Raw genomic sequence first — 23,998 nt, forward strand, 5'->3', positions numbered from 1 at the left:
TATTATTACTGCTGCTTGAGCCATTTACACTGCCATGTTCATACTGTCTTGCTTATTAACTTCACCTCCTTTATGGTCTCTGGGACAATATATGACACATTGGCTATTACAACCATCCAGGCTTATTCTACAGTCTTAGTACGGTTTTGTGCTAAGTGTCGGCATATTGCTATCTGGATTGTCACTCTTGGATCTAAATAGGTTTGCTCATTTCACCACAAAGAGAAAAAATTATATGGAAAAGTTTAACAGAGATGGTGCTCTTGTTCCTATTCATTTAATAAAGAGTAACACATTTTTTTGGGGGGAATTGCTGTGTGAAGATGCTCCAAATATCATGTGGCAGTTTGAGAAACTACATGTGTACAGCATCTGTTCAAAACTCATTGGCCAGAAGGTCTTGATTAATTATTTCTAGCAGCATGGCTTGGTCAGTGGTTCAGGCTACAAGGCATGTCCTGGGTTTATATCAATTCCATCATTAGCGTTTCTATAGTAACAACTCATAAGGATGTGTATAAAGGACAGGCCACATAGGTTAAACATTATTTGAAATAAAAGAAGGAAAACTGTATGGGGCTGATATAATGTAAATGATACCAGAATATTTTTTTAACTACCACACACTGCTCATTAATGATTATGTCAATAAATCAACATCTTGTTACAAAACAAAACAAATCCCAAGGTCATGTTGTTTATTTCTTCCGTTTGCTTTAGTTCAGATAATTTTTACACGTTCATTTTATTCGCTTTTGTTTGTGAGTTAACTTTACTAATGGTAGCTTGAACGATCAAGACAGCAACTATTTAATTGGGCATTAAAAGCACAGCTAATAGTGAGATAGTGAACTACCAATATTAGTAAATGTAGCTAATGCTAGTCCAACTTGACATGCTGGTTGCCTGGATGCTAGCAAGTGTGTCAAAGAATGCACACCACGTCAGACAACCAGCTGATGTTATAACTTGTTAGCTAACAATTGTTTCCCGGAAGTTATAGCTGTACTAAGCACTTTAATGGCAACATATTTTATTAATAATTTAAAATGTTAGTGGGAACTAAAATGCCAAATTTAGCTAGGTTCTGCATTAAAACAGACTAGCCAACTAAAACAAAGTGTGTATGAATGAAAGGCAAAAACAGTAAAGCAATTGATTGTATGTATACAGTAATCCCACTTTATCGCGGTGGTTACGCTGCAAAACCGCCCAGGATAAATAAAAAAAACGTGATAAACAGATGGCACCCCAAAAAATTTTTTTTTATTGTTTAAGCCGTAAATCATTCTCCCACATACTTTAAACAGATCGGGAGATCGGGAAAATCAGCGAAACAAATTAGTTATGTGGCAAATGCAATTCTGCAATAAACCGGGGCGCCAGTTTTGAACCACAGTAAATTGAGGGATTACTCTATTTCATAAGGTACAGATGTTTCACCCATTTACATTTTATGAGTGTGTCACCTCATCATGATCCCTCTTTAATTTCCTGTATATTCATGGCTTTCAGAGACTGGAGTGTTTTCCTTCTCATGTACGGTATGTGAGTGTGCATGTGTAAACTCCTATGTGGAAACAAACACATGAACGAAGCGATGCACAATTAGATCCTCCACCCGTTGATTCTACATCACCTCCCCCTGCCACTTCCTCGCCATGGTAACAGGTGCAGACGTGCAATCCCACTCCTCTTTGGTAGGGTTTGCCACCATTTCTCTTGCTCTGATTCCCCGCCGCTGCCATGGCAACAAGCCGATCATATGCAAAGAGGACCGACGCAAGGCGTAGCGAGCCGAGGCCAAGCCATCATCGCAGTCTTTGAAAATCAAATTGACTGTTAGGAGGAGTTAGTACAGGGTGCATTCATGCTGTCTCTCACATTGCAGGTTTAGGATTTTGAGGACACTTGAGGAGCGAGGAAAAAACAAAAGAACGAGACGAAAACAAATTTCTCTTCTCTCATTAAGAAAAAAAAGAAGTATATTAGAACAGTATTTCTGCATTTCGAGTATTTTTTATGCATTTATAGTGCAGTAGAGGGAAAGAAAAGCAGTTTGATATTATTTATAGACACCAGAGCCATGAAACTAATGACCAATGATAACTGCACTATTAAACAATAAAAACCTTTTTGTTTTGGAAACATTATTCTGTTGTTCTTATTCTAGATGTTTAAGATAAAACATATTGAAAATGCAAAAACCATTGAAAAACCATTGCAGCACATTTCCGCTGAAAGGGCCTGAAAGATCCGTAAGAAAAGCTGCTGCTCTGCCGGACCCTCTGAGAGAGAGCTCATCTGTTCTCTGTGTAAACACAACCATCCGGAAAGAGCGGAACACAGACCGTGGCTAAGAGAAAGGAATGCCTGAGACGTAATCCATCTGAGAATATCCAGATAGCATTCAGCGTTCAGTTCACATAAAGATGAATTATGGGTGTGATGTGGATTAGATCCAGTGTGTGTGTGTGTGTGTGTGTGTGTGTGTGTGTGTGTGTGTGTGTGTGTGTGTGTGTGTGTGTGTGTGTGTGTGTGTGTGTGTGTGTGTGTGTGTGTGTATGTATGTGTGTGTGTTTCCCATCAGCAACTTAGCACAGCTACTGCACAGTTCTGCGAATATGAGGCCATAAACAAATACCATTGTTTCTTATTGGCTAAATATTTATTATTCGGCAGTAAAATAGTGTTCAGGTCAGTCTAACTATCATATAATCTAAGTGAAAGTACTCAACCCCTAATGTCATGCTTATGGGGCTGCATAATTAATCTAAAGCATATGCTTCAGTTGGTTTTGTCTCCTCAAAGGGAAGTTGCAAGTAAAGGAAAGTGAACTGAAGATAAAAAAAAAAGAGTCCTGGAAAAAGCCCTAAATTAAGGGTTTTTTTTTTTTTTAGAAAGAGAGGAATAAATTTTTCCCTCGTAAAAATAATTGTAGTAGTTGTAATTGTAGAAGGACCAACTTATCCATAATTGTGCAAATATTTATCTTTAACTAACTAGACAATTACTACACTATAATATCACTTTCTGTCATGAGCCATTGTGTACTGCCCTCTTTGTGTCATTATTTGGTTACATTAAGCCATTAGTGTTACTAATGCCTTTCTGTTAAATGGGCACTATTAGTTTGCTCTAAACCAAAAACAAATTCCTTGTATGCTCAGGCATATTTGACCAATAAAGCTGATTCTGATTTTGATTAAATCTCAGTTGTAATGTAAACAAAGACGAATCTTCCACTTTCCCACAGCTGACTTCATCCTCTCTGTAAACACTATTCCATGTGCGCTGCCATTTCAGGAAGAGGATTAAAGCTGTAATATTTTTTTTTATTATTATTTGTATTTATACATTGTGTTGTGTATATACTGTATGCGATAGTATTCCTCTATTCTTTTATATATTTGCATTTATTTTTTCTTTGCCGCTGTAACAGAGAAATTTAACCACTGTGGGACGAATAAAGGTACATCTTATCTTAATATCTCTTAAAACAGTAAAAAATATATATTTGTCGGTGTGTGACGCTTTTTTTAGGAGGACAAGATGCAGAGAAAACTCATGAAGACCACTCAGTTGGATTGACTGGCTCATCCTCTTAACCAGTAATCCTTCCATTTAAAGCACTGCATTCGCTTAATCTATTTTCAGCATCACTTTAATATATCAGATTTGTAGACCTGCTGTTTTTGGATGCGGTTTGTGTGTCAAACATTTTTCTGAGACTAAATCAATTGTTCCGTTAGTTTGCTTGTCATAGGTGGCCTAAGGGATGCTCAAAGGAGATAACAATCAAAAACACAGACTGGAGGTTGAATAGAAAATGAGAGCATACATCAAGGAGAATAGAACGTTCTGTCGACCCAATTAAATCACTCTGCATTAAAGCAGACAAACTTCAGTATTAAATTTCACAAACAGGTGAAGTGCACCCTAAAATGCATTACCAGTGTGCAATTGTTTCTGGTGAAGATGCCCAATATTAATTATAGTTACTTACAATCAGTCTAATTCTAAAAGTACACCACTTCTACCTCCTTACTCTTAACCCAGAAAATCCCTTTGATCCTGACACCTACTACTTTAATCATACCCATCCATCTCCACCACCTAGTCTAAATACATCTACCTCTACTCGTTCTCTTATTCATATACCCCTTTCACCTCCTCCTCCTAATAGTTTTACCACTATTTCTACTATTACTCTTAGTCATTCATCTTTTACATCTCGTCCTACATCTACCACTACTTCAGCTATTACTCTTACTCATACGTTTCATCCAAATCCTCCTCATACTGCTACCACTCCTTCTAATACAAAGTATACTCATACACCTCCATTGTCTCCTCCTCCTTATATTTCTAGTATTACTCTTACTCATACAGCTCATCCAACTTGTCCTACTTCCTATGCTACTCCTAATACTGCTCTTACTCATACACCGTTTCTAATTCCTCTTCCTCCTCTTTATACTTCTACCAATATTCCCACTGTTACTCTTTTTCAGACATCTCTTCCTCCTTCTCTTCATACTCATACTACCATCCTGATATACTTTTACTTAGACACTTATTCCAACTTTTTCTCCTCCTCATTCTTCTCCTAATACTTCTATCACTCATCCTAATACTACTCCTACTCATGGACTTTCTCCTCCTTCTACTCTTCTTCATTCTATAATTACTACTTCTAAAAACTACACATTTTTCCTGTTTCTTTTACTAATTCTTCTACTCCTACTATACCGTGTCGATTATTATTATTACTATCCCATGCCGTGTGCATATCAGTTAAGTACTGCGTTTTCTTTATTCTGTGTTTCTTTCTTTGTGTGACACTGAGCCGTAGATTAGTTTAACATTACATCTACAGCCATGATAGCGTTAAAAATCTCTTGAACTCTTGCTCACATTTAATCTGACAACGCCTCCTAGTGGTATACCATGAAGTTTCCCTTATGTAAGTTGAACCCTGTCTTGTAATGCTTGGAACCTTAATAATGAATGCACTCATAGAGTTACTTTCAGGCCTGTAGTATTTTTTTTTTACAGATTTCATGACCTGATATAAATAAGGAATCATGTAGAGGATTTTAAATTAGCCAGAGTCTGGAAACACATAGTTTTGTGTGTGATATGTGCCAATCTTTAACACTCTCTATAACTAGCAGTGGACAGCTCTGGAATCAATAAAGTAAAATGTTAATACATAGAGGTTTCCTACTGTAAATGTTGCCTTGTCAATTAGACCTTCTCCCTGGCCCTACCTCCTCCCTGAAGCCTCCACAAACATCTTTAATAGCTATGAGTTCCACCATCACTCAAAAATGATTAGCTATATCCTGATGTGAGGCAAAAATCTGCTGAAAATTATCATTTTTTCATCATCTACTTCTGAATCTGCATCTGCAAGTAAAATCAACTTGGTTTCATAAGTTTTGTTGTATTTACATATTCAGATTTGAATTACAAACTGAGGGACAGACATAAAAATGTAATTACACTTTTCTTATTACACATTTTATATCTAAATTATTACAATGTTACCATCAGTCCAGTGGTGTTTGTGCCACATCAGAAGTGAAACAATAGTTGCTCTATTTTCCAGAATGTGGATTACTACTTCAAACACTTGTAAGAAAACGTTACCGCATAGTGCAAACACGGAAAACCGTCACAGACAAACATGAAACAAGGCCTTGATTCATTCACATTGACATAAATGTATTATTGTTTCACACACATCTAGGTTTAGGTCCACTTTGACCCTTTCTTTTACTATTACTTTTAGTTACAGTATATAAAGCACTTTGTATTACTTTTCTAAATGTGCTATAAATAAATACATGATAATTATAAATAATATTTATAAATCTGCCTTACTTAATACATGTTGTTGGGATTGATCAAGTTTGTTTATTGTATAGTTATCTCCACACAGGCCTCCGAGAGAGCCTGGAGACTATCCCAAGAGTCTCAGGGCACAAGGCAGTTGGTATTCTGGACATGGTGCCAACATATCACTGGGTGAAAGCACATACACCTGAATATTTGAAATTGGCAATCATCCTGCAATGCATGTCTTTGGACTCGGGGAGGAAACAATCGTACCTCAACGTATAACCACTCTGTGGTGTGTACCAGTCTGGAGTGTGTACTGTGAGTCTATCACAGGGATTCCCCATTCGGTTTGATCTAATGTCTGTTATTTTTTACTTATTTCACCACCTATGCTAAGTAGATTACAGTAAACTGTTACTGACAGAATTTAAGAATTTAAACACAGAAAAAGATCACACACCAAGAATTTCATCTGTCTAATGATAATCTATATAATAACAAGTTAACAAGTTAACATATAATAACTTTATAACAAGAACCTCTCATTTTCCCATTACCCGTTCCCTGTACCTGTTCACTGTTCCCCTCTAGCGGTTAAAGCACCTGTTTCAATATCTGTTCTCTGTACCTGTTCCTCATACTGTATTTGTTCTCTATATCTGCTCCCATTATCTATTTTCTATACCGGTTTTATTAGCTGTTCCCTGTACATCTTTCATGATCTGTTTTAATCCTTGTTCTCTACTTGTTTTCATTCACTTCTCCCTGTCCCATTTTCCTGTACCTGTTTCAGTACCTGTTTCAGTATTTGTGGGAATCCAAAAGTAACTGACTGCTTTTAAAACATAAACTTAACATATTTGTGTTTTTAATCATTTTAATCCTGTTGTTTCTAATATTTTTTATGTTTCTTTATATTCTTTGTTTTCTCTTTCTGTAAAAAGCCCAGATTTAAAGCAGGAAGTGTCTGTTATCCAGTTTAAAGCTATGGTTTTATCCTGAAAAAAACATGCTATGTTTCCACCTTATTATTCATCGTTTGGGGTTGCAAGTTTTCCCATAGTTTTATGTTACACTGTTCTTTTTGCTCTTTGTTGAAATAGTGGTTACGGAGCACGTTCAGGTTTCAGCAACAAGACATTGCTACCGAAGAACGCTCAGGGGCACATTCATTACAGTTTAGGGTGACATTCACAGTTTACCGCAAAGCAGATTTCTAAGCAGAATGTATCATAGAAACTGATAGCAAATTACTTTGACACTAAATTGTGGCACTGAATCATTATAGTTACAAGGGAAGATCCATGTTGGTGTCGTATCTACAGTGTAAGTATCAAAGATTTGAGACCCATCCTGTTAGGCACAATATAAATATTTAGCCACATCACACTACCCAGAATTTATTATTTCCCTATAACAGGAAGCCAATGTGTTTTATTCTTAGCAAATTACTGTAATGCAGGGAAAAATGACTGTAAAAGCAGCTGAGCTCCTTAGTAGGTTTCTGTTTAACACCATTAATATTAGTATGAAGAAGTGTAGATCATAAAATCTGATAATACTGTACATACTGTAACTTTGAGTAATACAGTAATAAATATATACAGTAATACAGGAAATGTAATCTTCCTTCTCCACAGGCTTTTAAATAGTAAAATCTATTCAAATTGTAAAAATGCTGCTGAAAAGATTTTTAGTTATAATGCATTCAGTACATTATTTTCAGGCTGTAGGTAAAAACAGACAGAATGGAATATACCACAGATTTTGCTCAATAAACAGTTACAGATGTAAAAGAACCAATAATGCACATATGCAATATGATCTTTTAGATCAAACATGTTCATGGTCCAGTGTTGTCCTAAGTGCCCTGTAGAAAGAGGCAGTCTGACAGAGCAATGCATCCCTTGAAATGCACATTGTATATACACAATATACAGAATATAGAGCTCCTCTCACACCACTCATGGTCTCACATTTGCCTGATATACAGTGAACAGGCCTTTTCACTTTAATGATCAAGAATAATCCTTGTTCTTACACACCTTTTGTTCTTGTTTGTTTGTGCACTTACTTCCTGACTCAGCTTCTACCTGTACATTCTAGTCATTTTATTATTAATTCAAATATGGTTTTAAACTGAAGTCCACTTAATACTTAATAAAAACAAAGGACCAGAGTCTTCATCATTCTGCAGAGTATAGAATTACTTTTTATATTGGTAAATTACAAAAATGTCCAGAAAACAAATTAGTAAAACATATATAAACTCCACTATTTCACAGACACTTTGGACTTTCATCTATGAATAAACTAGAGAATACAGGATTTTCTGGTTATGTACTTCGACAGATAAAAAATTTTGAACATTTAGATTTCTTCTGACGGTGTGATGCTGATAATCTTTACCCATATAATTGGTATAACCTGACTGGAAAATTGTATTGTTTTGTTTCAAATGCAGTAAGGGTGACATCCTGTTAAAAAGTCCTGTGAGAAATGTGCAAAAATGTCTTCTTCTTCTTCTTCTTCTTTCGGCTTCTTCCATTAGAGTTCGCCACAGCAGATCATCCGTCTCCACACACTCCTGTCCTCTACATCTGCCTCTTTCAAACAACTACCTGCATGTCTTCCCTCACCACATCCATAAACCTCCTCCTTGGTCTTTATCTTTTCCTCCTTCCTGGTGGCTCCGTCCTCAGCATTCTCCTACTGATATACCCCATGTCCCTCCTCTGCACATGTCCAAACCATCTCAATCTCCCCTCCCTCACCTTGTCTCCAAAACGTCCTACACATGCTGTAATTTCTAATCCTGTCAATCCTCATCACTCCCAACGAAAATCTCAACATCTTAGAAATGTGCAAAAATATAAAAATGTAAAAATGTGTAATGTTAATGGTTAATTTAATAAACAAAATGGAATAGATTTTTGACTTTTTTTATTATGTTGTATGGAGTACAACTGTGCAATTATAAGGTAAAAAGGTCTTTTTTACTTTGTTACGTTCAGAAGCCGTTCTGAGGATTTTTATTAAGTAAATTTAACAACAATAACGATATGCTATTGCTTTCCTTCTCCACAAGCTTGTAAATTCTGACAAAATCCATTAAAATATAAATATATTTTATTTTGGTTTTATAATGTAAAGTAATTTATTTTTGTATTTTTTTCAGGTTTTAGGCAAAAGCAGACACAGATACAGAACTGAAAATACGACCTATTTTGCTGATAAAAAAGTTACAGACAGAAAAGAATAGCAGTAATGCAGAGATCTTTTAGGTCAACTGTGTTCATGGTTTAGTTTCATGCTAATTGCAGAGGTCCCTCTGACAGCATACAGCTGTAATGGTCGGAGTTCCCTGTAGGAGGAGGCAGTCTGACATTGCGATGCATCTCTTGAAATAGCCAACTAAAGAAAAAAAAAAGATTTAGAAGTTGCAATTACTTATGCACAACCTAATTAGCATGCTTTCATATGTAGCAGTTGTGAGTGTGGAGTTTAGAGTATAAGCACTGACCTCTTAGTTTGTGTATTTGTGTTTTGCTGAAAGGTTTACTGACTGATGTTACTCTTATTCTGAATATGCCATGTTATATATTTAAGATCTGCTGTGCTGTTATGTTATATAAACAATCTCAGATGTACAGTGATCAAACCCAAGACAACACTTACATGGGTATTGGGTGAAAATAGCAGAAACACAGGCATCTTGCTTATAACCACAGGTTTCGGTCGTGGTTGTGCATCTGCCACCTTTAGAGGCGCTACACTTTTTACATTTGAGAGCAGAACCTGTAGAAGATGGAGATAGAAAATCACAGTAAACCCTTAGCATTTTTTATTAGAATAATTCATGCATTTGTGACCCTTTTAATCAGTGTAGGGGAATGTTTGTTGATGCCATTTTAAATATCCACTGTATTCCACCTGTGCATAGCACCTGCCAAAGACAATCAAGTCCACCAATGCATCTTTTTAAAATAGGACGGCCAATTGTTTTTCACTGATTATTATTTTTATAATAGAATATAAAGCAAGATTTGTTTTAAGCTGAACCACAGCCCACTCAATACTTACCACTCATCAGCATCAAGGCAAGTATCAGTGTCAGGATCAGAGTCTTCATTATTCTAATGAGTACACAATCGTTTTTTATTGGACAAAAATAAAAGCAAAAATGTCCAGGAGACGACTTTTTAAAAACATACATACATCTAAACTTTCAAACACATTTGACTGAAATGTAATTTTTCTCAGGATTTAACAACTATATAATATATTATATATATGATATATACAATATTTTATATGATCTTACCTTCAGTGTTTGAGAGTACAGAAAAGGAGAAAGGTGTCTCTAAGATTTGACTGTGTTCCACTTCTGAGCTTCACCAGTTTATCTTTCCTGCTTTAAATACATCTGATGTGCCCATCCCCTGGAATTCCCAGACACGTTGGACTTTCACCTATGAATAACTAGAGAATACAGGATTTCTCAATAATGTGGCAAACAAATCCTAATGTTACGTTTAGTCATTAGTCATGTGATTTTTTGCAATCAGGTGTTTGGTTTGGAGACTTTCTACCTTTACTTTCACAAAAAAAATTACACAAGAGTCAATACACTTTTGTAATAAATATACAGACAAGCCGACTACAGTGTAATAAATTAACATGTAAACAAAAGATATTACACAATAAGCTATAACACAAGTTATAAAAAATGTTATTGGGCTTTCTTGGGCTTTGGAAAGTATAATAAACATTCTTCTTCTTCTTCTTCTTTTTGTTCATCTTCTTCTTCTTATTTTTATTATTATTATTATTATTATTACTATTATTTGAAAATTAAACAATTTCAGCTCTACTTAAAAAAGTGAAACTGACAGAAAATATTGAACGGTTTCTTTGTAATCCTTCCTCAACATTTTTTTCACAAGTGGAAAGTCACGTTTCCTGGCACTGATTCACTATGAAACATTAATTCTCAGTATCTTTCACAAAGAAGTAACATTGAAATTCGACATCAAAAGTAAAGATTCACATTGCATTGAAATTGCGATATGATATTAATTTTAAATGTATTTTAAAACTAAATTGAACCCACTGAACACAGCACTCATCAACATCAATGCAAGATGTAATAGGCTGTAAATGTAAAGTAAATGTTGCATTATACCAAATATTATATTAAAATAAATGTTGCCATGGTTCTTCTCATTTGTGATTTTAGAATATTAATTAATGAAATAAGTAAGTAAGTAATTGAAAATACAGTGGCAGGCTGTGCATTGGTACCTGGGCCTTCAGTGGGAACTTAATCCACCTCTTAATACCAGCACTATCACGTCCCGATTATGGAAACCAGCAATTTAATACAAAAGCACGATATAACAACACGTGGCATTACAGAGAGAGAGGCATTTTACATATGGAAGGTGAATACCATTTTACTAAAGCAAGCTCCAATCCTCTACACTACAACCACAACTGTGCCACCTACATCATCTGAAGCAGTTCAGAATCAATATTCGCCTAACAACATGACAAAAACATAAAGATGTTAATAGAATACATCAGATGCAGACTCATAATTCACAGCACTCCTCGAGTCTGTAATCCAGTGGTACTGCTTGTATTCACTGGTCTGGAAGTGTAGAACAAACCCTTTCCCGGGCTAAACATGCTAGCTAGCTTCGGGGTTAGCCGACCTCCTCACGATAGCTAGCTTTTATTGAAAATAGATTTTTAATCATGTCCAAGGCCAAATCAATTCTCTTCCTCTGCAGGCATAAAAAAGTCGAGCTCTGCTGTATTAATGTGTGCAGAGAGCTACACACATGTTTGGCCAGTCGAACAGAGAAGGCTTTGCTGGCCCTGCCCGCCCACCACCACTGTGAAAATATGACTCTGTATTCTGCTTAACTAATGCAGATCATTTTCAAAGCTTTCTAGTTTAGTGAAACTTATAGTACAATGAAAACATAATCCCATTTACAGTACAATAGTGTTCAATAACTACTATAGCTAAGCTATAAGCAACATACTGTAGACTTGTGTTATCAGTGACATTAAGTCAAATGTACTTATATTTTCTGCATTTTATTTCAGTTTACATTTTTTGCATCTTAAAAACAAAAAAAATGTAATGTTATGTTAAATTTTAGATTAGAAATTATGTTTTGTGCCAATGTTTTGTGCCAATTTATCCCTTTTTTCCATGTTCTCATATGACATGGAAGGCGAAAGGTTATTAGATCGGGCAGCTTTGTTCCAAGATGTTTACACACTAGCACGTTTTGTGTGAACTAGCCCTCATATACACTAAACAAACACAGATTTGAAAATGAATGAATAATTGATTATGATGAGTTTCCTTTAAAGTCTGTTTATTTTTTTAAGGTTTGTTCCTCATACCATCTCAGGGAGTTTTTTTTTTTCTTGCCACAGTGGCCACTTGTTAGCTCTTTAGGAATACACTTGTAAGAAACAAACTTATAGGCACAAAACCAATTTTATAACCTCATTATCTCTGTAACGCTGCTTTGGATACAATGTCCATTGTTAAACGCACTATACAAATAAAACTCAAATGAACTAAACTGAATTTTCCTGTACTTATTAAATACTCTGACTGTATTCATACTCATTACTCTGACTGAGTGGTGAGGAAAGCTTTATTTCTATTTTTAATGTGTCTTTCAATCAGTCTGAAATTCAATGATAAAGACAAATATCACACATATATATATATATGTTTTATTTAGTAAATAATAAACTACCTCCTATCCTGTACAGCTGTCACTCTGCTCTGTAATAATATTATTATATAGGTCTGGTTATGTACTTTTGATAGACGTTGTATTATTTCAATACAAAATGTTGAACATTACTCTATACCCATCAGTGGTGGACAGAGTACAGTAGGTAAAATATTACTCTAGTAAAAGTAAGTGCTCCCTTTAAACTTTTATGCGATTAAAAGATAAAAGTAATTGCCTTCAAATGTACTTAAGTATCCAAAGTACTATGATTTATTAAGGCTATAATGTTCCTGTTATCACTTTTGTCACAAGACTCTTGCTTTTATCCAATCATAGATCAAAAGGAACAACAGATTTCACAAAATGTCATTGTAAAAGAATGATATTTGAGTTTGAAATGTAGTTACATTAAGTTAAAGAAGTTAAAGTAAAAGTCCCCCCAAATGGAAAAACTTACCAATACGCAAAAAAGCTACATAATTAAATGTACTTCATTACTGTGCACCACTGATACCCATACATGTATAACCTGATTGAAAAATGTTTATTTTTTTAAACATTTATATTGTTATAAGGATATACATTGAAATATAAAAAATGCTGCTAAAAAGACTTTTTATTTATGATGCATTCAGTACAATATCGTCAAGCTTTAGGTGATAAAAAAGACACAGATGCAGAACCGAATATACTTTAGAGTTATTTGATTAAAAACTTAAAGACAGAGAAGAACAACAATAATGCAGAGATATTTTAGATCAAACATGTTCACAGTTCAGTGTTATTCTAATTGCAGCGGTCCCTCTGACAGCATGAAGCTGTAATGCCCTGAGTGACCTGTAGGAGGCGGCAGTCTGACATTGCAATGCATCTCTTGAAATGGCCAACTACAGAAAAAAAAAGACATTTAGCATTTAATATTCCTGACTGATGTTACACTTATATCAAATATACCATGTTATATATTTAAAATATGCAGTGATCAAATCTAAGAAGACACTTACATGGATAGATTGTGAAAATAGCAGAGATACAGGCATCTTGCCTAAAGCCACAGGTTTCAGTAGTGGTTGTACATCTGCCTCCACTTGGGGCAATACACTTATTACATTTGAGAGCAGAACCTGTAAAATAGGGGAGATCGAAAACCACAATAAGTTTTTTGCATTTTACACTGGATTTATTTTTACATTTATTTCTCTGTTAGCGTGTGTTTGTTGATGCCATTTTGAATATACACTGAATTTTTTGCATGATTCTTGCTTGCTCTTACTAGCCTTTTGTTCTTGTTTGTTCTTGCATTCGCTTTCTGACTCAGCTTTTCTGTTCTAATCACCGAATATTTTTTATATAATATAAATAATATCATTTTTGTAATTTAATATGCAAAATTAGTTTTAAACTGAACTTTAGCCCACGTAATACTTACCACTCATCAGCATTAAGGCAAACACCAGAGTCAGAATCAGAGTCTTCATTATTCTGCAGAGTACAGAATCATTTTTTATTGCCTACAAATGTAAAAATGCACAGAGAACAAACTGCATCTAAACTACAAATCCCATGTTACAGAAATTGAAGTTTTCTAAGAATATAAGACAAGTAAAGAAAAACATTCAACTACTCCATTTAAATGATATTCTATTTGATATTACCTTCAGTGTTTGGGAGTGAAGTAAAGGAGAAAGGTGTCTGACTGTCTTCCAAATCTGAGCTCCACCAGTTTATCTTTCCTGCTTTATATAAACCTGATGTGCCAACCTTCTGGTTTTCCCAGACGCTCTAGCTGTATGAATAAACAAGGGAATATAGGATTTCACAATAATGTGCCAGACAAATTCTAGTTTTACATCTAGTCATGTGATTTTGCACTCAGGTGCTTGGTGACTTTTCCTCTTTCAAAAAACATTACACAATAACCTTTTGTAATAAATGTATGATAAGCCAACTACAGGGAAATGAACGAACAAATAAACAAAAGAAATGTTTTTTCCCAGCATAGAAGGAGAAACTATATCATTAATTATAGTTTATAGTTGATCATAATGTCTCCTGCTCTACCAGAGGGGACAACACACTGGATCAGGTATATACAAACATACCTGAGGCATACACATATTCCTCTTACTAATTTAGGACAGTCTGATCCTGAGGACAGATAGGTATGGCCAGTGGGGGTCATCTCGACTCTACAGCAACAGCTTCAGGATACTGACTGGTACATGTTTGCACCTCAATTGGTGACCCTTCTACTGCTCACAGTCCATTATCACTCTCCACAACAGATGTCTATTAATCATTTAGCAGAGTGGACACACTCAAGGCAGCTGTTCCATGTGGCATACGGGGGAGTGTGTTTAAAGCATGTGCTGGTCAACTGGTGCAGGTATTCACTGGCATTTTTAACCTGTCACTGGCCCAAGAAATGGAAACCAGTGCCTAAGCATTCAGCTGCATTCAGGTGAATGCCTGAATGATGTTCGCCCGGTTGCACTCACCCCTATTGGTAATAACACTTACCCATTGCAGAGGCAGGAAGACAAAATAAGCCGCAAAATGTTTGTTCACACTTAAAAGACTGAAGCAAGGTATGCTTGGATTTAGAGATAATAAATGCTCTATACACACTCATTTTCTTTTTAATGAAATCAGATAAAAAGGCTGTAAAGAAGGAAAAAAAAAAAAGGGAGAGCAGGAACTCCAAATATGGGACCATGTGGGAAGAGCAAAAACCTTGGTCAGAAAATAATGGGAATTTTCCAAGATGAAAAAAATTAGAAAAAAAAAAAAAAAAAAAAAGAGAGGAAGAAAGGACACTGGGTGTCTACTGGGTATAAAAAACGAGCGTGAACAAACAGCAGGCGTACTTCCTCATTCTGGTGTGCTTTATCATTTTTGATACACTGATCGGTTTGATGTGAGGTACCCACCTTCGACTGAGCTCATTGGAACGTGTATGAAATAAAGAAGTTTTGCTTTTACTCATCCAGGACTGAGGATCCTTCATTGGCGGTTTGTGTCTATTATATTTTGTCTTTTTAGAATTGGCTGGGAAAACATTGGGAATCCTCCAAGCAAAGAATCCACCCTCGATGTGTCGCCTCAGAGACGGGCTCTGAGTTCCGACAAACACATTACACTTTTGTAATAAATATACAGACAAGCCGACTACAGTGTAATAAATGAACATGTAAACAAAAGATATTACACAATAAGCTATAATATTTATAAGTTATATCTTAAAAACTTTATTGGGCTTTCTTGGGCTTTGGAAAGATGTTATGTATATTAAACATTCTTCTTCTTTTTTTTGTTCTTCTTCTTCTTCTTCTTATTATTATTATTATTAATATTATTATTATTATTATTATTATTATTTGAAAATTAAACAATATACGCGGCGACAATTTCAGCTCTACTTAGAAAAGTGAAACTGACAGAAAATATTGAATGATTTCTTTGTAATCCTCCTTCAACATTTTTTTCACAAGTGGAAAGTAACTTCTCCTGGCACTGATTCACTATGAAACATTAATTCTCAGTATCTTTCACAAAGAAGTAACATTGAAATTCAAAGTCAAAAGTAAAGATTCACATTGCATTGAAATTGCGATATGATATTGATTTAAAATTTCTTTTAAAACTGAATTGAACCCACTGAGCACAGCACTCATCAGCATCAATGCAAGATGTCATAGGCTGTATGTGATGTGAGAACAAGGCCGAAGCCGAAGTACATGCACACAAAGTCTTTAATCAAAATAAAGTGCAGGAAAAATACACACACCGAGGAAAAGCAGTGTAATCCTGTCAATCACGGCAGAATCAGAGAGTCCGCGGGCACGCGCATGAGATAGCACGGCGTTGGCAGCAGCCGAGAAGCGTGGTGCTGACAGCGTGAGTAGTGAAGAACAATAACGGACCCCGACAAGGAGCATACGAGCTGTCTTTATAGCAGGGTGGCTGATGAGAGGCAGGTGCGCCGTGTTAGTAATCAGGCAAGCCGCTTCGTGCTGGCGGGGCTTGTACTGGTGAAGGCGCAGGGTGCTCCCTGACCACCCCCTCCCCCAGGGGCGGCACCGGACGCCCGAACCCTGCGACGAGGCCGGCCCCTAGCCCGGGGTGCTGGGCGATGTGGATGAGTGGTGTGGAACTCCTCCAACAGCGCCAGATCCAGCACGTCCTGCCTGACCACCCATGAATGCTTCTCCGGCCCGTACCCCTCCCAGTCGACCAGGTACTCGAGGCGACCCCCGCGCCGCCATGAATCCAGCACCTCCCGGACTGCATAGACTCCCGGCTGATCTATGACCTCTGGCTGGACGGGCGCGTCGGGGCCACCTGAGGGCAAAGAGACAGACGGGACATCAGGTTTCAGTAGAGATACGTGGAACGTAGAATGGATGCGGTACCTCGGTGGCAGGTCCAGCCGGTAGGACACCTCGTTGATCTGCCATACGACCCTAAAGGGCCTGATGAACCAGGGACTCAATTTACGGCATAGGAGCCTCAGCCGCAGATCCCTCGTGGACAGCCATACCCGGTCCCCTGGCTGGAAACGGGGGGACTTCAACTGTTCTTCTCCCAGACCCTGCTGCTCTCCCGGAACCAGGCATCCACAGCGGGCACGTTACAAGGCTCGTCGGACCAGGGGAACAGCGGCGGTTGGAAGCCCAGCGTTCATTGGAAGGGGGTGAGGCCCGAGGTGTCCTGGCGGAGCGAGTTCTTAACATACTCCGCCCAAGGTAGGAAGCGACACCAACTCTCCTGGTCCCGGCTACAGTAGACTCTCAGGTATTGGCTTAGCTCCTGTATCTTTCTCTCTGCTTGTTCGTTGGACTGGGGATGATAGCCGGAGGAGAGGTTGACTGATACCCCCAGAAGCTGAAAGAAGGCCTTCCAGACCCGGGAGGTGAACTGCGGCCCCCTGTCCGAGACGATCTCCTCCGGGAGACCGAAGGTGCGGAAGACCTGGTGAAGGAGAGCCTCTGCTGTTTCCAGGGCGGTGGGCAGGCCCTTCAGGGTAATGAACCGGCAGCCCTTGGAAAAGCGGTCTACCACTACGAGGATGCAGGTGTTCCCCTCCGATCGGGGCAGGTTGGTGGGACCAAGGGCGTTGCGGGACCGGGAGTGGTACTAGTTTGCCCATGGGCAGGTGACGGGGGACCTTGGACATGGCGCAGGAGGTGCTTTCCTGGACGAAGCGGGTGATGTCCCTCGTCATACCGTGCCACCAGTAACGCCATCTGGGCGTTTCTCGCCTGGGTGACCGGCCCCCAGCCCCTCATGAACCGATTGAATCAGCCCGCGCCGACACGAGGTGGGGATGAACACACGTCCCTCCGGACCCCCCTCTGGGGCTGGTTCCTGGAGCGCAGCCGTGCGGATCTCCTCATCCAGTTCCCAGACGATGGGCCCCATGATGATCGAGGGCGGGAGGATGGGTTCAGGGTCGCAGGGTTCTTTAGGCCCAAAAAACCGGGAGAGAGCATCCGCTTTACCATTCTGGGCCCCGACCCGGTAAGTGACCTGGAATCGGAACCGGGTGAAGAACAAGGCCCAACGAGCCTGCCGGGGGTTCAGCCTCCGAGCCTCCCGCAGGTACTGGAGGTTCTTATGATTGGTGATGACTGTTAACGGGTGTTCAGCGCCCTCTAACCAGTGCCTCCACTCCTCCAGGGCGAGCTTGATGGCCAGCAGCTCCCGGTTTCCGATGTCGTAATTCTGCTCCGCCTGGGAGAGCTTGTGGGAGTAGTAGGCGCACGGTTGGAGCTTGGGAGGGGAATCTGACCATTGGGAGAGGGTCGCCCCTACGGCGTCGAGGAGGCGTCGACCTCAACGATCAAGGGTTTCCCTGGATCCTGGTGGCGCAGGATGGGGGCTAGCAGAACCGCCTGCGGAGCTCGTGGAATGCCCCCTGAGCCTCCTGGGTCCACTTCAGGGTGCACGCCTTCCCCCTGAGGAGCAAGGTGAGGGGAGCGGTGACCTGGCTGTAGCCCTGGATGAACCGGCAGTAGAAATTCGCGAAGCCCAGGAAGCGTTGGAGCTCCTTGATGGTCGCCAGAACCGGCCAATCCCGTACGGCTCCCACCTTCCCTTCGTCCATCCGTATCCCCTGGTCGCCGATGATGTATCCGAGGAACCGGGTTTGAGGGCGGTGGAACTCACACTTCAAGAGGTTCAGGTAAAGGTGGTGCGCATGGAGTGCTCCGAGGACCTGTTTCACATGGTCGAGGTGTTCCTCCAGGTTCCGCGAGTAGATGAGGATGTCATCGATGTAGACTAACACAAATCTCTGGAGGAACGACCGGAGCACCTCATTCATGAACCCCTGGAAGACGGCCGGGGAGATGGAGAGGCCATACGGCATGACCCGGTACTCGTAGTGCCTGGATGAAGTGATGAAGGTGGTTTTCCACTCGTCCCCCTTCCTGATGCGCACCAGATTGTAGGCGCTCCGGAGGTCGAGCTTGGTGAACATCCGGGCCTCCCGTAGGTCCTCGAGGGCCGCGGGGACGAGTGGCAGGGGATACGGGAGTGGTTTGATCTGGGAGTTTAGCTGCCGGTAATCGATGCAGGGTCGGAGACTCCCGTCCATCTTTCCCACATAGAAGAAGCTTGACGCCGTCGGAGACGTCGAAGGGGCGATGAACCCCTGTCGGAGGGCCTGTTGGACGTACTTCTCCATGGTTTGGTGTTCCGGAGCAGACAGGGGGTAGATCCGACCCTTAGGTAGCTTCGCCCCGGGGAGCAGGTCGATTGCAAAGTCCCACGGCCAGTGAGGGGGAAGACGCGTGGCGGCCTGAGCACAGAACACGTCCTTGAACTCCCGGTATTCCTTGGGGATCTCCAACTGGGTGTCGGTGGTTGCTGCTTCCACCTGGGTCGCACCCACCGTGGCTTGGGGGATTCGGGTAGGAAGTCCGGCAAGGCAGTGCTGTTTGCAGTAGGGGCTCCACTCGAGGATGTCGCCCGGGTCCCAGGAGCACCTTGGTGTGTGCTGTTTTAACCAGGGTCTCCCCAGAATCATGCTGACCGTGGAGTCCTTGAGCACCATGAACCGGATTTCCTCACGGTGGAGTAATCCGACCTGCAGTGTCACGGAAGGAGCACAGTACTTCACCCAGCCCTTCCCCAGTGGGCGTTCCTGAATGGTCTGTGCAGCTAGGTTCTGGGAGCTCCTCTATCTGGGGAGCTGGAGACGGTCGAGACAGGCCTGCGAGATGAAGTTCCCTGCAGAACCAGAGTCGACCAACGCCCGTACCGACAAGGAAAGAGAAGGAGTCAGTAGTGTCACCGTAAGCTTAGACAACTGAGAAATATCGGTAGGGAATTGAACTGAACTCACTGCTGTGCGTGCCGGGCGTGTGGGGCAGCTGGTGAAGGAATGCCCCGGTCCTCCGCAGTACAGGCATCTTCCCGTGGCCAGGCGGCTGTTTTGCTTACGCCGGGTCAGTCTCTGCGATGCTAGTTGCATCGGCTCAGCCCCGGAGGCAGTCTGAGCAGTGGGTTGCGACACTGGAAGTGGTGGTGTCGGCCGGGGTGGTGAGGTTTGGCATGCTGTGAGAAGCTGTGAGAGGCTGATGGACTTCTGTATAAAATCCTCCAGTCCCACAGCATCATCGTGGATGGCCATAGCGAGCTTGATTTCTGGAGCCAACCCTTGCCGGTACACACCGAGCAGCGCCGACTCGTTCCAGCCACTAGATGCCGCCAGAGTGCGGAAACGGAGGCTGTAATCCGAGATGTTGTCGCGGTGAACGGCGCGTAGGCGTTAACCACCGGGCCACCTGCTTCCCAGAGCGATCGCGCCCACGCCAGCGCTTTCCCGGACAGAAGCGAGATGAGAAACGCGATCTTTGCGCGTTCGGTGGGAAAACGCTGCAGCTGCATCTCGATAAAGAGATTAACCTGCATGAGGAAGCCGCGGCATTCGGACAGCTCTCCGGAGAATGCAGCAGGGAGTGCCATGGGACTACTGGTGACCGCAGGGCTGGACTGAGTCCGAAGGAGCGCTGGCTTGCGGATCCATTTCCGGGTAGGCGGCTCCTTTCTCTTGTCTTCTTCGGTCCGTTATTTTGTGATGCGAGAACAAGGCGGAAGCCGAAGTACATGCACACAAAGTCTTTAATCAAAATAAAGTGCAGAAAAAATACACACACCGAGGAAAAGCAGTGTAATCCTGTGAATCATGGCAGAATCAGAGAGTCCGCGGGCACGCGCATGAGATAGCACGGCGTTGGCAGCAGCCGAGAAGCGTGGTGCTGACAGCGTGAGTAGTGAAGAACAATAACGGACCCCGAAAAGGAGCATACGAGCTGTCTTTATAGCAGGGTGGCTGATGAGAGGCAGGTTAGTAATCAGGCGAGCTGCTTCGTGCTGGCGGGGCTCGTACTGGTGAAGGCGCAGGGTGCTTCCTGATACTGTAAATGTAAAGTAAATGTTGCTTTTTACCAAATATTCTATTAAAATAAAAGTTGCCATGGTTCTTCTCATTTGTAATTTTAGAATATTAATTAATGAATTAAGTAAGTAAGTAATTGAAAATACAATGGCAGGCTGTGCATTTAGTACCTGGGCCTTCAGTGGGAACTTAATCCACCTCTTAATACCAGCACTATCACGTCGCAATTATAGAAACCATCAATACAATACAAAAACGCAATATAACAACACGTGGCATTACAGAGAGAGAGGCATTTCACATATGGAAGGTGAATACCATTTTATTAAAGCAAGCTCCAAACCTCTACACTACAACCGCAACTGTGCCACCTACATCATCTGAAGCAGTTCAGAATCAATATTTTGAATTGTAGAACAAACCCTTTCCCGGGCTGAGACATGCTAGCTAGCTTCGGGGTTAGCCGACCTCCTCACGATGGCTAGCTTTTATTGAAAATAGATTTTTAATCATGTCCAAGACCAAATCAATTCTCTTCCTCTGCAGGCATAAAAAAAAGTCGAGCTCTGCTGTATTAATGTGTGCAGAGAGCTACACACATGTTTGGCCAGTCGAATAGAGAAGGTTTTGCTGGCCCTGACCGCCCACCACCACTGTGAATATATGACTCTGTATTCTGCTTAACTAATGCAGATCATTTTCAAAGCTTTCTAGTTTAGTGAAACTTATAGTACAATGAAAACATAATCCCATTTACAGTACAATAGTGTTCAATAACTACTATAGCTAAGCTATAAGCAACATACTGTAGACTTGTGTTATCAGTGACATTCAGCTGTTCCTTAAAGTATTTTCCAAAGATTTGCAAAAAAGCTACATAATTAAATGTACTTCATTACTGTGCACCACTGATACCCATACATGTATAACCTGATTTTAAAAAAATGTATTATTTTTAAACATTTTTATTGTTATAAGGGTATAAATTGAAATATAAAAAAATGCTGCTAAAAATACTTTTTGTTTATGATTCATTCAGTACATTATCGTCAAGCTTTAGGTAAAAAGAAGGACACAGATGCAGAACCGAATATACTTTAGAGTTTATTGATTAAAAACTTAAACAGGGAGAAGAGCAACAATAATGCAGAGATATTTTAGCTCAAACATGTTCATAGTTTAGTTGTATGCTATTGCAGAGGTCCCTCTGACAGCATGTAGCTGTAATTCCCTGAGTGGCCTGTAGGAGGCGGCAGCCTGACATTGCAATGCATCTCTTGAAATGGCCAACTACAGAAAAAAATATCATTTTGCATTTAATGTTCCTGACTGATGTTACACTTATATTAAATATACCATGTTATATATATTTAAAATATACAGTGATCAAACGTAAGAAGACACTTACATGGGTAGTTTGTGTAAATAGCAGAGATACAGGCATCTTGCCTAATGCCACAGGTTTCAGTAGTGGTTGTACATCTGCCTCCACTTGGGGCAATACACTTTTTACATTTGAGAGCAGAACCTGTAAAATAGGGGAGATCGAAAACCACAATAAGTTTTTTGCATTTTACACTGGATTCATTTATACATTTATTTCTCTATTAGCGTGTGTTTGTTGATGCCATTTCGAATATACACTGAAGATTCTTGCTTGCTCTTACTAGCCTTTTGTTCTTGTTTGTTCTTGCACTTGCTTCCTGACTCAGCGTTTCTGTTCTAATCACCGAATATTTGTAATATTATTTAAATAATATAATTTATGTAATTTAATATGCAAAATTAGTTTTAAACTGAACTTTAGCCCACGTAATACTTACCACTCATCAGCATTAAGGCAAACACCAGAGTCAGGATCAGAGTCTTCATTATTCTGCAGAGTACAGAAAAATCTTTTATTGCCTACAAATGTAAAAATGCCCAGAAAACAAATTGCATCTAAACTAGAAAAACCCATGCAATTAAAATTGAACTTTTCTAAAAAATATAAAACAAGTAAAGAAAAACATTCAACTACTCCATTTAAATGATATTCTATTTGATATTACCTTCAGTGTTTGGGAGTGAAGTAAAGGAGAAAGGTGTCTGACTGTCTTTCAAATCTGAGCTCCACCAGTTTATCTTTCATGCTTTATATAAACCTGATGTGCCAACCTCCTGGTTTTCCCAGACGCTCTAGCTTTATGAATAAACAAGGGAATATAGGATTTAACAATAATGTGCCAGACAAATTCTCCTTTTACATCTAGTCATGTGATTTTGCACTCAGGTGCTTGGTGACTTTTCCTCTTTCAAAATACATTACACAATAACCTTTTGTAATAAATGTATGATAAGCCGACCACAGGGAAATGAACGAACAAATAAACAAAAGAAATGTTTTTTCCCAGCATAGAAGGAGAAACTATATCATTAATTATAGTTTATAGTTGACCATAATGTCTCCTGCTCTACCAGAGGGGACAACACACTGGATCAGGTAGATACAAACATACCTGAGGCATACACAACTATTCCCCTTACTAATTTGGGACAGTCTGATCCTCTCGTTGTTCCTGCTACCCAAATACACACCACTGATCAAACGTGTGAAACCAGCTCTGAGGACAGAAAGGTATGGCCAGTGGGGGTTATCTCTTCTCTACAGCAACAGCTTCAGGATACTGACTGGTACATGTTTGCACCTCAATTGGTGACTCTTCTACTGCTCACAGTCCATTATCACTCTCCACAACAGATGTCTATTCAGCATTTAGCAGAGTGGACGCACTCAAGGCAGCTGTTCCATGTGGCATACGGGGGAGTGTGTTTAAAGCATGTGCTGGTCAACTGGTGCAGGTATTCACTGGCATTTTCAACCTGTCACTGGCCCAAGAAATGGAAACCAGTGCCTAACCAGTGCCTAAGCAGAATGCCTGAATGATGTTTTCGCCCGGTTGCACTCACCCCTATCAGTATGAACTGCTTTGAGAAA

The 23,998-nt window shown here is 40.1% G+C and overlaps 1 long non-coding RNA gene across 4 annotated transcripts; it reads right to left on the bottom strand.

The window, feature by feature from the left end:
- Positions 1 to 10,172: 10,172 nt before the first annotated feature.
- LOC310717421 lies at positions 10,173 to 23,203 on the bottom strand. 4 transcript variants are annotated; one of them, XR_014530834.1, is made up of 5 exons: positions 23,073 to 23,203; positions 22,845 to 22,897; positions 22,430 to 22,549; positions 13,354 to 13,504; positions 13,216 to 13,267 (listed from the first exon to the last, which is right to left on the bottom strand). It is a non-coding gene; the product is annotated as an uncharacterized lncRNA (long non-coding RNA). The 4 variants fall into 4 exon arrangements; XR_014530833.1 differs by lacking the exons at positions 13,216 to 13,267; positions 13,354 to 13,504 and adding an exon at positions 10,173 to 10,329; XR_014530835.1 differs by having other exon boundaries at positions 13,216 to 13,504.
- Positions 23,204 to 23,998: the final 795 nt, after the last annotated feature.

This window comes from Silurus aristotelis, assembly GCF_946808225.1.
Source record: "Silurus aristotelis genome assembly, chromosome: 22".
Lineage (NCBI taxonomy): Eukaryota > Metazoa > Chordata > Actinopteri > Siluriformes > Siluridae > Silurus > Silurus aristotelis.